This window comes from Gallus gallus, chromosome 15 (assembly GCF_016699485.2).
Source record: "Gallus gallus isolate bGalGal1 chromosome 15, bGalGal1.mat.broiler.GRCg7b, whole genome shotgun sequence".
In the NCBI taxonomy this organism is placed as follows: Eukaryota; Metazoa; Chordata; class Aves; order Galliformes; family Phasianidae; genus Gallus; species Gallus gallus.
Window position 1 is genome coordinate 5,753,332 of NC_052546.1, and position 15,466 is coordinate 5,768,797.

The 15,466-nt window shown below is 44.2% G+C and overlaps 1 protein-coding gene across 6 annotated transcripts in view; it reads left to right on the forward strand.

The window, feature by feature from the left end:
* The window catches only part of MLXIP (MLX interacting protein), a 45,654-nt gene that overhangs the window by 4,607 nt on the left and 25,581 nt on the right, over positions 1–15,466 (forward strand). Inside the window, exons 1-3 of one of the 6 annotated variants that reach the window (XM_046901260.1) lie at positions 365–9,525; positions 13,102–13,599; positions 13,777–13,806. The exons of 2 other annotated variants lie outside the window; for them this stretch is intronic. The gene's annotated coding sequence lies outside the window, so the exon portion shown is untranslated. Of the gene's footprint in view, positions 1–364; positions 13,600–13,776; positions 13,807–15,466 lie in introns of those variants that run through there. 3 more of the 6 variants (XM_046901256.1, XM_046901261.1, XM_046901258.1) reach the window with 3 other exon arrangements.

A 15,466-nucleotide genomic window follows, 5' to 3' on the forward strand; every position in this document is an offset into this window, starting at 1 on the left:
GTAGTAAACAGATCTTATTTTCTGGCATAAATACAACGTGGATTTCATAACCATCATTTTTGTTGGGTTGTTGAAATAGGGGAATGGGGAGTTAGTGTGTCCTCATTGCCAAGTTCTTGGCCGAACTGTGAGATTTGGAATTTCTTTTTGTGAGGATTTTGTGTTGCGCGATTATGGTGGGCTTTGAGCGAAGTAGAGTTTGGCAGCAGAAATCAGCATTTTGGTTGCCTGTTTTTCTTTCTTCCCTCTGAACGGCAAGAGGAATTAAAGCCAAAAAATCCCACTTTCTCGGCTTTCCTCATGATTTTCTACATACTCCTTTCGTAGTTCACTGAATCGTTCTTGTTAGTTACTCTTCCGTGTTGGAAGGCAGGGCTGATGGTACAGCAGCTGCTTATCTGTCTGTGTATCCCTGAGCCTTAAACAAAGGGGGTACCCACAGCTGCTGCAAGGTAGGAAGAGGTGGGGAGGTCTAACAGAGCTGTGTAGCTCCACTGAGCTGATGGAAGGCATTTCTGCAATGCCAGAAAGGTGTTCTAAATTTGCAGAGAAACTGAAAGGCTTGAAAGAGAGTCAGCTCTGTTAGATGTTTTGTGTGAGTGGAATTTTTCCCCTAATCACGATACCGGGTGATCTCTTGCAAAGAAAGGGGAGCGAGAGGACAAGGTGTGAGGCAGGAGGCTGACTGAGATTTGTAGTAAAATTACAAGGATCTTTGAGGAATGCATTGGGTGAACGAGAAGGGCCAAGTTAAAGGCACACAGTGGGGTCGATAGTGGTGATAGAGGTCATGGAGATGAAAACAGGAAGGGGATATGACGATGCAATCAAGTTTGATAAAATGGGAGCAGGGGGAGTGGGAGTGCTGCTCCGGCTGCTCTGGTGCTGCCTTGCTTCCTTTTGCTGTAAGAACGAAAGGTTTGTCTCTCTAAAACAAAGCAACAAAGCAACAAAGCTGGTCAGCTTAGAAGCTTGGACCGGTTAGGATCTGATCTGTTATTTCATTTTTAATTAACAGACCGTAGGCTATACGCTTGCTACTTCCTTTCCTTTGTATGCAGAAATTAATTGCATTTACAGTTTTCCTCATCTGTCCTTTGATATTGTAACGTCACAGACAAGGACAGTCTTTTTAAAGACAAAACTTCTAAGCTACTTCTGAGGAAAAAGGCGAGCTTTCTGAACTCTTTGATGGCTATTGAAATATTTTACAGCTGTCCTACAAACTTTCCTTTCACTCTGGGAAGGAAACCTTTAAAATATGTATAAAACAATTCTATAGGTGCTTAGAAAAAGTACTTGTTTCAGTGACCTCCAAAGAAAATAGAGTTGGTTCTTTGTGTTCCGGATAGTGATGGAAAATTCTGAATCTGATTGTTTTTAGTGCAAGCTGAAGTTACACTATTGTCACAGTTTCTGAAGCAGGAAGGCTGGGAAAACAGGGTTAGGCAAAGCTAGGCTTTCCTGAAATCACTTCTGCTAGTTCTACTGCTAGAGCAGAAATTCTGAATGTGGGCTTCTCAAAATATGTTTGTTTGCTCAGAAGGGAGCTGGAGGGTTGTTTCTGGTTATTTGTTTTGAATGTGAAACATGCTGTCTTTATGCCGCTTGCAGTGTAATTAATGTAGGCATCTCTTTGTAAATCAGGCAGCAATGGCCATCGGAAATGTTCTAGCATGCATTTGCTGCAGCTTATTTACTTTGTGACACGAACACAAAGCCTTTCTCTGGCCCTTAGTTTCTGGCTTGTTGATCTTAGATAAATCAGCTAACTGCTTACTTTTCCCTTTCTCTTTCATGGAAGTGGAAAAAACACTGCAGAAAGCCAGGTGTGTACTGCAGCCTTTTTGAGAAGGGGAAATGGAGGCATGAAGATCAGCAGTGATCTATCATGGGAACCTAAAAGGAATCCATGTCAAAGGTGACAGTTCAGCTACAAACCTAAGTAATAAAGGCAAGGAGACGAACAGAAGATTTAGGAGGAAACAAGGCAAAAGCCCTGCAGCTTACTGATACCTGTTAGAAAAGGCACTGCCTTGTAGCTGATGGGGAGCTACAGATGCAAATTACAGGGTAATAAAACCAGGCTGGTATTTTAACAGTAATCTTAATGCATCTGGAAGGCAGCGTGCTGCTTACTGCCTTTGGCACTCGCTGGGCTGCGGGTGAGGAGCACCTGCTCGTGGGAAACGGGGGCTGTGAGCAGCATCGTGCTCCCAGGGAAAGGGCTGTGGTGTGCCATTGCCAAGGAAGCTTGGATAGCTGGGGTCATCAGCTTTGGATTCTCAGGTCTGTTTCTGACCATGGCCTTCTGGAGAATCTGCTTTTTTTTTTTTTTTTTTTTCCTAGAAAAATCCTGTTATGCATAGAGAAGTTTGGCCTTTTCCCCTGTGGAGAACTGTTTTGTTGTACTTGGAAGTCTAAATGGCATCCGCCTCCTTAAGCTGTCAAACACTTTACTGCCATGTGAGGCGTGACCCCTTTCTCTAAGAGAAATTTGCACAAAAGGTGAACGTGGCGCTCCAGATGGCTGCAGGGCCATGCTGTCAGCCAACTGGTTGCATTCTGCGGGCTCCTTGTCTGCTCCCCTCCCTTGGCTTGATGCACCGCAGCTGCTGGGCTCGCTTTCATTGTGCTAAGCGGGTGTTGGACTGAGCAGATGGTTTGGCTGCTCAACTCACACAGGGATAGTTTATCTGCCTGTCATTCTCATGCATGTGATGATTTCTTACAGGTCTCTTGCAGGCTTAAAGCCTCTGAGGAAGAAGTGGGAAAGGAGTGTGTGAAATGGGGCTCTGGCTGTTCTGTTGCATTGAGAAGGCTTGGCTGCAGGGCAATTGTGATTCCATCTCTCTTGAGTAGGTTTATGTTTGACCTTTAAGGTGTTCAAATCCAGAGTGCTATTTGGGAGCAAACTTAGCAACAGTTAGTTACTTCTATGAAACACTGTTCGGGCTGTTGGCTGTGCTTTCCTATGTATAATAGAAAATGGGACTGGACACGGACAGGGCCTTGGGAAGCTGTCCAGACCCACGTCGCAGCTAAATGGTTCCCTTGGCCAGTTATCCTGACAGGCGACCTGAGAAGTTAGCCAAAACTTCCCTGCTTAATGCCCTTTGCAGGAGGCAGAGCAGGGGAGTGCTGCAGCTCCCAGCCCCTGCCCACTGTACACTGAAGGTACAAAGCCCAGGGTGAGATGAGCAACTCCGGCAGCTGCTTCATCCTCTCTGGGCTGTAAAGCAAAAGGTGAGAGACCAGACAGGGAGCACCTGCAGATCACCACTTGGATTTCATAGAGCAAGGTGTTCGGATCTGGTTTTGTTTAATTAGCGATATGTTGGTGTGTTTAGGCCAGACCTCTGCTGACCCACAGATAACCCTTTTGACATGATGTGTTTTGTGACATAGCATGATGCTATTAGAAAAAGGACTCAGCTGTTTAAGTAGCTAAGCTTTCTACTTAACGAGTAGAATGCTTTTCCTGAAATGTGTAAAAAGATTGTAATGCCTTGTCAAATTTTAATGGCTTGTTAAAGTTTTGTCAGACAGCTTTTTGATCATCTTCACAGAACAACGTTATCTACAGCACTGATGCACAGCTACAGGCTTTCTCATCTCTCTGCTTCTAGTTCAGCTGCATGGAAGCAGTGGTTACAGTCTTCTATGCTATATTTTAATGTGTTTTATTACCTGTATTTTTTCTGTATTTGGGAATGTCTTGCTATGCACAGAGAGAAGTTTTTTTTAGTGTCATGGGAGATTTCTAGAGGATATCTTTATTGTTCATTTATACCACACCAGAGCAAGCAGAGGATATCTTTACAGTTAAACTACATAAGTTTTGTTTGTGTTTCTCTCTTTAGTTGCAGATAAACAGTATTTCCCTGTGCCTTCCCTCAGTGATGTGGGAAATGAAGCATAGGATTTTGGGGTAACAGTTCAGAGCAGAAACGGAAGGAAGGAAGCTTGAGAGACCTACCCACTTTGTTTCAAAGGGAGCTATCCTTGTACAAGTACAGGAATCTGATGCTTGTTATGATTTTGTTTCTGCATGAGCACAAAAAGGCTTCTTCCTATCTCAGCTGAAAAATAAAAGGGTGGTCTTGTCTTTGCTGGTGTTCAGTGGAGTCTGCTTGTTCTAGGAGTGGCTTGTGAGTAAGAATGAGTTGCAGAGCTGAGCCTTGTGGGTGACCAAGGGGGTAAGGAGAAGATCCAAGTGGCCCTGGTGTTGTGTAATAGGTTTGCCCTTCTTGAAAAAGAGGATTGCCATCATTAGTGTTGGAAGTGAAACAGCAGCTGTGTTGTTAATGTTTCGGTCTTGCAAATCTAGGGGGAAGGTGGCAGCTTGCAAGTCTCAGCGTTGTGTTTGTGAGGTCTTCTGCTGTGCTTACTTCCTGTGGTATCCTTCTAAAAGAGTCCTGTTTCAGAGGTGATCTGTGTTGAGAGCTCCCGTGAGCTGTCGTTGAACAGCTGTGGTGAACACAGGCGCTTGGTCCCAAGGCTGTGACCTGGCAGGACTGAGTGGGTGAGCCATGCTGGGCTACTCGTCAGTCCTGCAGAGTTTGCAGTGCATCTTGTACTTAGACCAGATCTGCAGGAACACACACAAACAGGATAAGGGCTTTTCTTTTCACTGATTCTTCCAGCACTGAAGTCTGTTAGTCCTTGTGTACCAGCAGGGGATTTTTTTTTTTTTTCTCTTATAGCAATATTTCTGTGTAACAAGATTCAAGCAAACGCTGCAGAGATCTGGAGGATGCTCTTGCTGCCAGAATCTGTCACATTCATTGTTTTCAGAACTCTCCAGCATGGGATGTTTACTCAAAGTCCTGGCCTCCTTTTCCCTCTGCCACTTTGTTTACTCTCTTTTCCCTCAAGGTCTCACAGTAATGGGTGCTCTGCTGTGGCAGTTCAAGGACACAGCAGCTGAAGTGCATGGCTGTGAGACTCGCAGTGGGGCTGCAGCGAATGCAGCCACTCCTCAATCTGGCAGCCACAAGTTTCCCATGTGAGCCAGCTTTCAAAAACACTGTTCTTGTCTGCATTGCCCTGTCCCTGTCAGGGGCTTTATCACCTTGGCAAAGTTCTCACCCCATAAAATGCTAGTGCAGGACAAGAGATCAGCAAAGTAAGACTGGTGGTACAGAGTCCAGGCCTGTGTGATGTACTTTTGTGTCTCTAGAGCAGCTGGAATGAAGTGACAATGGGGTTTCACAATAGACCTAAAAATAACTTGGGTCCGCTGCATTTGGTTTCCATCTAGCAACTGTACATTCATGTGAATATGCTTGCAGCCAGCACAGGCTATTCGGTGAAACGTGTTCTGTCTGTACCTTGAACACAGAATTTAGGCTGCTGATAATTTTTTCATTATTCATCGTCACAAACGAAATCATTTCCAAAGGGGCAGAGACTAATAGAACTTGAGTTGTGGAAGAGCTTCTCAGTTCCTTGTGATCCTTCTTTGAAGTCCTTGACTGCTCTTTATTATCTTCTCATTATGCAGGCCTTTGCTTTTGGTGCTCTGGTATGACACTTGCTGTAGCCTGTATTAGTTATTGAGAGCTATGTTGGAGATGGGAAATCCCTGGGCTTTGGCCCTGGCAGCTGTTAGTGAAGAAGTGCTGAATGGGAAGAGGCCAGTGGAAGGTCCTGTTGTGTTTCTGATGTACCAAACAATGGCCGCGGCTGTCATCTGCTGCCACGTTTTCCAGAGCAAAGAATGATATAATGAATTTTCTAGGATGTTTGGTTTCTGCTCATTCAGATGAATATCTGAGTGTGAGCAGGCTTATCCATGGCAAGTCAAAGTCTGCTGGTGGTAGTGATAGTGGGAGCTGTCTGTGCCAGGAGAGTTTGTTGTGTTTGTGCAAAAGGTAACACAACAAGGTCTGAGTTCAGTTAAGCTGAACTGGGGGTTCAGGAATGGGCTGTGAAATCTGCTTGTGTTTTAGCAGTACATACAAACCTGAATGTTACAGATCACTCTCTTCATGTTAGCTCATTGCCTAGAGTGTTCAACAAAGGTATAAATGTTTCCTTGTATACTTTTGAACTCCTGCATACTAATGTCTGCACGGATACTTCAGCTTAGTCCAGCTTTCTGTTTGCTTAGTAAACATCTGTCCCTGCCGGGATGGAGGGTAAGAGTACTGGAACAGAAAATCAGGTGGTGGTGTGGCAAATGTGGGAAGGCAGTGAAAGGGAATGGTTTGCTTTCTTTTGCTCTTCTGTAACACAGCTTTTGAGAAAGAAAATCAAGGGTTGTAGTGGGGGACAGATCAGCGGCCTGGGAACGCACACAAAAATGACTTTTTTGGGTTTGAGGATATGGCACTTTTAGGAAGGAAGAAGTAAATCAAAGGATTTTGGTATTATTGTGAAATACTTTGATCTGCTACAGAGCCAGAGAAGTACTTTGCATGTTGTCATTATTTATTACAGCCTTAGTTCAAATGAAGCTAGTGATGGGATGGGAGAAAAAACTTGACCAAAGACAAAAATATCCCTAAGGAGGAAACTGTACTTATTTTAGGTGCTTAGCAATCATGTTTGACACCTAAAAACCTATGAAAATAGAAAGCAGACGTGAAATAGTTGAGAGCCTGCAGCAATCTATCAAACTCTGGGACACCTGAATCTGTTGCAGCAGTCACTGCAGTGCTTCTTGTCTATTAAGAATACCGTTATCCCTTCCTTTTGCAGGCAAAGAGCTGCCAAATCAATACACACTCAACTCACCCAGGTATGAATAAAAAAAGTCTATAGACGTAATGAAAGGAGAAGTACCGTAGTTCTTCCGATGTGCTTTTGGAGAGTAGGTAAATATCATTTCCCTTTGCAGCTGAGAAGTGTTTACAAAAGACTGACTTCTCAGAAATGTGCATTGAGTCAAGGTGTGTAGAGCACTCAGTTAACCCATTGCATGAATTAGAGCTGATTTAAGCTCTTGGTTTCCTGACTCACCTGGTCATTCACAGAGCCACGTTCTGCTTTGGTTTCTCACAGGGCTGCCTGAGATGTGCAGGGCCAGCAGGGATGTAGCAGTACGGCTTTGCTGCCTTTACCGGTCTCCCTCAGCAGAAAATAGGTGGAGGGTAGGAGCCTGTTGGGCACTGGAGGGAACATCACACAGACGTGCTTGTCCTGTTCTCACTGTTCCCAAAACACCTACTTGTGGCTGCTGTTGGAGTGCTGGGACCTTTGGCCTGACCCATATGGCTGTTCATACAGCTCTTACGGTAAGGCAGGAGAGGTCTGTTGCCAAGTACTGCAGTCAGCTAGACGCTGTTTTAGTATCAGCCGTGGAAAGAATTCCAGGCAGCACTTTCACTGTTTGCTCACCTTTTATCTTTGTTAATAAGAGGTTTGTCTTTTGCCTTACAGAAACTGCAGCTTTCAAGCACACCCATTTTGTTGTAGCTTTTGCTTTCTGCGGAAACATTGTGGGTTTTTCTTTTCCAGGGCAGCACAGGACAGTACATGTCAGTGGCATTTGGCCTCTGGAAACTTCAGATAAGTTCAGTACTTGTTGCTGTGTGGCTGCTCTTGGTGATAGCAGCCTACTGCATGGCTGCCTTTCCTGAGAGGCTGCCTGAAGGTTTTGGCTATTCCTCTGCTTTGTGAAGGCACAGCCTGTATGTTTGTGTCTTGAATGCCTCTGTGATCTGAGTCATTCCTTCTGTGAAGGAGGGGAAGGAAGTAATCAAACTGCATCGGAACAAGAGGCATTCCTGTGTTCTGTTCTGTCTTGCAGTGTGAAATAGTTAACCTTTCTAAGGAACCACGTGATTAGATTTCACTTGCTTTATCAAATCAGCAAATATTATCAAAAGCACAGCTCAACTTTGAGGCTCTGTGAGTAGATGTGTGAAAATCTGCAATAGAAGCCAATTAATTACTGCTTCCAGTAAAGTTTTGCTCAGTGAAAGCTCTGTTTAGGAGCTCAGCATGCATCCCATCTGTTTTCAGTATCCAGTCATACAAGTAGAACACTCGGATCTCCAGTAGAAATCTTTGCAGAGCTTAAGGAGCCTAAATTTTTATTAGCAGTTTTTATGGGCCGCATTATTAGGTTTGGGATCTGACCTCTGCATGTGGTGGTTGTAGCCTGTGTGCGTTTTGGAAATGGGGAGACAGCTCCTAGGAAGGTTAGAGAGACTGCTTTCCCTACAGCAATAAATGTGTGACAAGTTATTTACCTTTTATTTGAGCACTCCAAGGGACTCTACAAAGCGAAGGCTGAGGCTGTTATATTGTGATTTTTTGCAAGTGGAAAAAACATGATTTGAAGAAGAGTCACAGGGAAGGGTCATTTGGTGAGGGAGGACTTTTGTAGTAGAGGTTGTTTGTAGTGAGGTTCAGGAAAGTGCTGATACTGTAATTGTTTTGCTTGGGAAGTCACCGCTTGCTTTGGGACATAAACCATGTGGGTCTCTTTGAAAATGTGTCCTTGGCAAGGGGATCATTTGTCCAGCTGTGTCTTAACCAGTGAGGGGGTGAACGATGGGTGAATGTCTGGACCGTTGTGCTGAGGGATATTTGGTCCCGGTGGTTCCTGTGAGCAAAGGGATGACTTTATAAGAAATGCAGCTTGGAGGGCTGCCTGCATGTAGTCTGGAGAGGCAGGAAGTACAGAAAAGCTTTAAACTGCTCCTTTCAAACTTCCTGTTCCTGATGAGTATATACCACTAAGGAGAGAGAAATCTGAATGGCTGGATGAGCTCTGAGGTCCCAGGATCCTGTGCAGTCCCACTGACCGGGGCTGAGTGTGGGAGGTCAGGGGCAGAGGGAATCCTGCTTGTCTGCTGCTACTGGCGGTTGTTCCTGTGTGATTTGTGTTTGTGCACGCTGACTTGGTTTGCTGTGCCCCCAGGACACTACTGCCCCCAAATACAATGTGCTCAGCAAGAGTTCTCAGCTTTTCTCACTTTTCCAAAAGCTTGGAAACATAATTGTATCATAATCACTATGACCTGCCTATTCATCCCAGTGTCTGACTTATTTCTTGAATGACACCAACGTTCAGTTTTCAGTGCCTCTGAATTTGTCTTTCTGCTTCCCTTAAAGGAGACACTGGAGGTGGGGGAGGATTTTGAGTTTGCTTTTTGAGCAGTCATAGTGCTCCATTTTCTCAGTGCTCCTTCCACTCAGTGCACTGAGCATCCTGAAAGCTTCTTGGCTTTCCCCTGCTTCTCAGCCTTCCAGTTTTCAGCAGTTTATTGCTGAACAAATTGCATTTTTTTCTTTTTTTTTTTTTTTTATAGGCTTTGAAAGTGTTTCACATTCTCTTGGCCAGGTCTGATCTTAACAGCCCTGTGTGGGAACCAGGGCTCTAGGACTCTCCCTCAGCCTGTCCAATCCTAAATTGGCAATGAGTGCCATGTGGGAAAAGTGACACGGATTCTGTGTCATCGGCATTAGCACGCTTCTGCCTCGTGTCCCACTTACTTCAGCCTCGGCTCACTTACACAGCCTGTCAAGGAGCTGGGGAAGTTTCCACAGCCTGCTGTCTGCTGCCTGGAGGTGAAGGCCTGTTTCCCCTTCCCCCCCCCTCCCTCCCCTTCCCTCCCTCTCCCCCCCCCAGGCTGTGGGCTCGTTGGTGGGTCCCAGGATTGTTCCAGGGTCCTGCAGCGGGGCCAAGAGGGGCTGTGGCTTTGCAGGTCCCAGCACTGAGCGACTCTGGTGGAGTCATTGAGAAAGCATTGGTTTGCACTAGCTCCAACAGAAGTATTTTTCTGTGAAATCCGTGTGGGCTTTTAGAGATGCCTTTTTTTGTCCCCAAACTCCTTTTTTTCCTCATTCCAGTCTGTTTTATGTTAACTATGGAAGGAGTTTTCTCCCTGCATTATCTTTCTGTGGGATTTTTTTGATCTTTCACTAGCCTTAATAGTAACACAACTGTGCCTTTCGTCTGCTTCTATCCTTTGTGTAGCTTCTGCTCTAGCTTTTATGTGAACTTTCAGTAAGCTGCATGTGCTGAAGTCTGTAATAACTGAATTTGGTAACAAGTCTGGTGTTCCTCGTGCTGCAGGGAGCTGCTTGCAGACAGATGATATGAAAGCTTTGTTTTGCAAGGGGAGAGGTGGGGAGCGTCTCTTCTTTTTAAAACACTTAAGTCATTTTCAGAACAAGATCCCTGAAGACTTGCAGTGTATTTATAGGCTGGCTGTGTTGTGCGGGGAATGTTACATTATCCTCTGTGGCAGAAGTGCTGGTTTCGAGTTTCTCTGCCTGGTAAACGCTTCTCAGTTCCTGTAGGTATGGGAGCTGTGCCGATCCCCTGTGCTGATAGGGTTTGTTTGGGTTTTTCAGGGGCTCTGTGTGTGAAAAGTCTCTGAACCACAATTTAGGTGCTTAAAACAAGGTCCTAGATTATCACACCCTGATCAGCCTATTAATCCAGGCTAAGACCTGAATCACAAAAGGGTCCTGACACGTTGGTTCCTAGCTCTGTACGTGGAGGTTCTTGCCAACAGCTATCCTTTTAATTGGGAAGGAAGGTGCTCTGGGCAGCACCAGTTCCTGATCACTGTTCTTGACAACAGCTCTTTGTAGTGTAAAGCAAGTATATTGATTTGTGTGAAGCCCTTTGTTGATATGCTTATCAGTGCAACATGCTGCTGATCATCATAGCAGCTGCTGACAGCAGGAAACCTCCTCTGCCTCCCAGCAGAGATTTTTGTAAGGAAAGTTCATGGTAGAGCAGTCTTGTTAGATAGGTGCAGGGTGCTTCCTTTGCCTCACCGAACTTGCAAGTCCTCTTTGAGCAGGAGAGAGGATGAAGAGAAGGAAATGACGGGAGGAAAAGGGTGTCCTGAGTGCTGTGTTTTCTGATAGGGAAGTGTGCCTCGAGGAGGAAGCTGAAAAGAAAGCTGCTGGAAAGTGCAGCAAAGAATCTGCTTCTATCAGTCCTCGCTGCTGCACATGAGGGTGAAGTCACTGATGGCCATTGCATGTTAGAGTCATGAGGGTGCATTAAGGCTGCTGGTGTCTTTTTCTCGTTCCAGGCAAAGAATAAATGTTCCCTAAGTGGAAGTTCTCAAGCCGATTGCACTAAAATAGTTTTGACAACTTTGTGGATGATGCTGCGTGCTCATTTTCTGGTCATCCTGGCCCCAGGCACAGCACTGACTGTGTGCAATCCTAGTACCAGTGAGAAAGGCAAAAGCAAAGAGGCTGTATTTGAAGCTGTGCAGCTCTAGGTTGCCTTCAATTCTTGCCCTGCAGCTTGCAGGCAGTGAACAGCTGCTGGCATTCTGTGAGCAGGCTTCATGCTTACTGCTTTGAATACAGAGATAACGTGCTCATTTTGTTACAAGGATGAGTCATTTAAAACATGAAGCATTAAGCTGCACCGCAAGAAAAAACACACCAAACATTAAAAGGAATTGACTTTCCACCCTCTTACCCAGCAATTATTGTAGGCTGCTCTGGTAGCACCTCCTGTTCTTAACGCTGCCCACTAATTCCAGCTGTGTAACCACGCTTTTTGTTGTTTAACTGCTTGATCTGAACTTTCCCATATTTAAGCCTGTGATTTTTGGATGAGAAATTGTTAAAAGAAGTTCAGTCTGTTCCATTAATAAAGCTGAAACAAAACGTACTGCCCATATTGAAGTAAAGAAAAAAGGGTTCCAGTCATTTTTGAGAAATGCTGTTACCCAAAGGTTTGTAGCAGGGCCTTGCATTTTTTGGCGAGGGTGTTGCCCATGTACCACTTGGAATGCTTTGACCTGTGAAACTGCTTTTAAGCTTGGTCAGACTGGAGTCCTCCATGTTTCAAATAGCTGCTGAGGTGGCAGCTCATCGCCTGGAGGGGACAGAGAAGGGCATCCATGGGTGCAGCTTTGGAAGCGAAAACCCTCACCTCATGCTGGCCAGAGAAGTGGCTAACACTGACATATTAATGTTAATAGGTCTATTCCTCAGTTTTCCAATGCAGAATGAGAATGAAAGCTCTGTAGAGAAACCTGTGAGTGACATTGTTGTTAACCCTAAGTAATAACATATAAATTCAAGTATGAGCACTGAGAAGTAAACAGCATTAGGGGACAGCTATGTAAGTGCTTAATGCTTGGGATGTGCTACATGCCATTGATTCTGTACACAGGCAGGGAGACTTAGGATATGGAAAAAATTGCATGTGAGCCTATAATTAAACCTTTTAATCACAAGAAATATATATACATACGTACAGTATAAATGCAGATGCTTCTTGCCTTTTTTAGTGCTTGAGTATGCTACCATAAGTATCATTTTATGGAGTTCTCATTAAATTCCACATAGTAAACATGCACTGATGTTCAGTTCCAATAGAGATTTGAAATCCGCTGCCTTAAGAAACAGAATACTGAGAAATTGTGGCAATCTTCACTTTGTGTGCTCTCCACATCTACGTTTTTTCTGCCAGGAGAATAAATGACAGATTGTCATTTCATACCAAAATAGGAACTTGTGTTTATTTAACAAAAATTAGAACAATTTCCTATGGAGGTTTTTTTTAAATGCAAGTCTATATTGCTGCAAAAGTTTTGTGGCTCTCTTAGTTGTAAGATTTTTTTTACTGTTCACTGCATTTGCAGTGCTTTCTTCCAAGAGAAGGTCTGATATTCTTAACTACAGTTATATGAGCAATGCAGGTGTGCTGCTGGCAGACACCAGAAATAGTTCAGAAAAACCACATTATTTTAATGTTTATTTGTAAAGGCAGGAAAACCTTTTGCCACAAAGATACAAACTGATCCTGTTCTGTCCGAGCTCTCCAGCCAGGTGAGAGAACAGTCAGGACTGCTTGCTTCTCTCGTCTTCAGTGACCAAACGCAAGCTGAGAAGCCCTCTTTACGTGAGAGTATCTGATAGTTCTTTAAAGAAAGCCTTGATATTTAATAGTTAAAGTACACGACGTCCTAAAAAGCTTTGATATTTGTGAAGTACGTGATCTTTGTAGGTGGGTGATCTGAAGTATAGCAAGGATCAAGGAGAGGTTTTGCTCCAGAGTTGTCAGCGATGGATGGTGACAACAGGGTCAGTTTCTTGGTATTTTGACCAAAATATCGCTGCTGTTATTTATGAAGTTTTTTCTCCTTTTTGCTGTTCCAGTTCTGTAGTGAAGTGAAACCATACTGGGTGAACATCTGAAAAGTGAGAACATTTTTAGAAATATCCCTTCGTTTCCTTTTATTTTTTTTAAACTGGAAAACAGAAACTATCCAAATATTTGAGTCTCTAAATAGACACTGGCTGAAGGACGCTGCAGCCTCCAGGTCTCCTGCAGATTTGTGCTGGCCTTTATTCCCCTTCAGCCCATGCTGTCTCAGCGTTTCTCCAGTGCTCCTTCTCAGCTGTCCACAAGCCTTCCACTTCCTGTAGCAGCTCTTGCCCATGTTATGTTTGGATAAAACTGCAGTGCAAACCCCTTTTGCTCGACTGACCTAATGGTGTGTAAAAAGCTGTCAGCATTGATATGGCGATGCATGCAAAATGTGGATCTCTGAGTGCTGTTCCTGCTGAGGAGGCTTCAGCGTGGACGTGGAGCGGAGCCCACCAGGCAGTGCTCGAGACCCAGCAGTGCTGAGCCGTGCTTTCCTCCACCAGTGGGTATGTGTTCCTTGTCAAAGCCCTGACCCCGTGGGCCTTTGTTTAGGCAAATTAGCTTTCCAACTTAAAATGTTACATTTTTAAGAGGAATAAATGAAGGTTTATAATGTGTCCGTTCAGCCAGGAATGTTTGCTCCTGTAGTGTGACTGATCTCTTACTTTCCTGTTCCTTTTCAGGAGGTGCATCCCTGGGTGCAAGTGGCCCAGGTAACTCATCCTTGGCAAGTGTTACAATTCCAGTTAATCACTTCTCTTTAATGTTTCTGCTGTAAACATGATATTTTTAAAGTATTTGTGCCTTTTAGTCCCTTTGACTGAAGTATTATTTTCAAATGGGGAAAAAATTAACCTGTGGGAGTGTTTGGTTGATTTAGAATGTTTGATGCAACTTCAGCACAAAACTGCTAATTGTGGAGGGTGGGCAATATGAAAGCCCTCCACAGCCTGGAATCTGCTACTGCACGAGGATTCCAGGTAGGGAAGATGAACTTTGTAACCTCAAGAAAATGAGCAACTATAATGCTTGTTTGGCTGGGATTAGTGCCCTGAGGCTGCAACTTGGTACATATGAACTCTAGGATGTGAAAGTGTGGCCTCCTTGCAAGTCCTGCAGACTTGCTCAATGTAGGAAAGTTTGTGTTTCACTTGCTTGCTTCTCTGGTCCAGCACACAATGCATATAATCTGATTCTCTGAATGAACCTTTGTTTGGGAAAATATTGTGAGTTTTGGCCCTTGGAGAGCTGAGCTGACAGGTCCAACTCCCCAGCAAAACCGATTAGAGATTAAAAAAGAAAGTAAAACCATTTCCTGCAAAAAAACAATGCTGGGGAGAAGCCAAAGAGTGCCTTTTCTACGTTGCTGAACAGCCTTACCTATTCAGCTACTATAATATCAAATCAGGTTTATTTTCTATTGATTAAATTAAGAGTCTCTACTATCACCTGCTATTAAAAGAAAAATTAGTCTACCTCAAAAGACTGAATGGCCATGTGTGGGAGGGAATTGGAAAACAAATGCAGAGGAAGGGAGTTTTAGGACAGGAGTTATCAAGGCAAAAAGGATATTCCAGCACAGTCAGTGGGAATCTGTTAACAAACAGAAGAACAAAGTGCACGTCTGTAGTTTGTTCCTGTAACTGAATGTACGAAATTCAGTTATGGAAAAAAAAACAATTAGTTTGCTTTCAACTATATTACATAAGATACGTATGGTCTGTATGGTCTGCTATTCCTTCAAGTCTGTGGTGGCTGCATGTCGAGGTAGCTTTGCTGTGTTTGCTGAGAATATATATTTGGGCAGCCGGGTCAGGCCTGTGGAATCTGAGCCTGACGCTCGGAGGTTTATATTTGAATTCCAGTTAGGATAGATCTAGGCCAGGTGCTGCTGTGTGAGTGCAGAACTAAAAAATAACTTCTGTGCTGGAGTCAATTCTAGCAACAGCTTTTCCTTGTCCCTAAATACCAAAATAAGCAAAAGAGGGTGGGAATGAGGCTTTCACTGCAGAGCATAGTGGTCCATCAAAAAATCTGTCCTGCTTCTAACTCTCATTCACACACTATGTAGCTATGAGCATTCAGTCTTACTGTTTGTCTCCTTGTTCTTAAGCAAGAGATCATGCAGTGCTTTTCCTCTCTTATAGGGTATTTTTAAGACCTCTTGTGCAGTGTTTAGTTCACTACAATTGCAAGATAGCTTGCCAGCTGGAACTCTGTGGTCAGCAGCATTTGCGTGTCATGGTGTGGAGTATGAACTTAGGTTTTCTCTGAATGGGGAAAGGGGATTTTTCAAACTGGGGTTTCAAGCAGAGTTTTCCCTAGGGACTTCTATGGGGGGCAAAAAAGTTTAGGAACGTAGTGACATGCTAC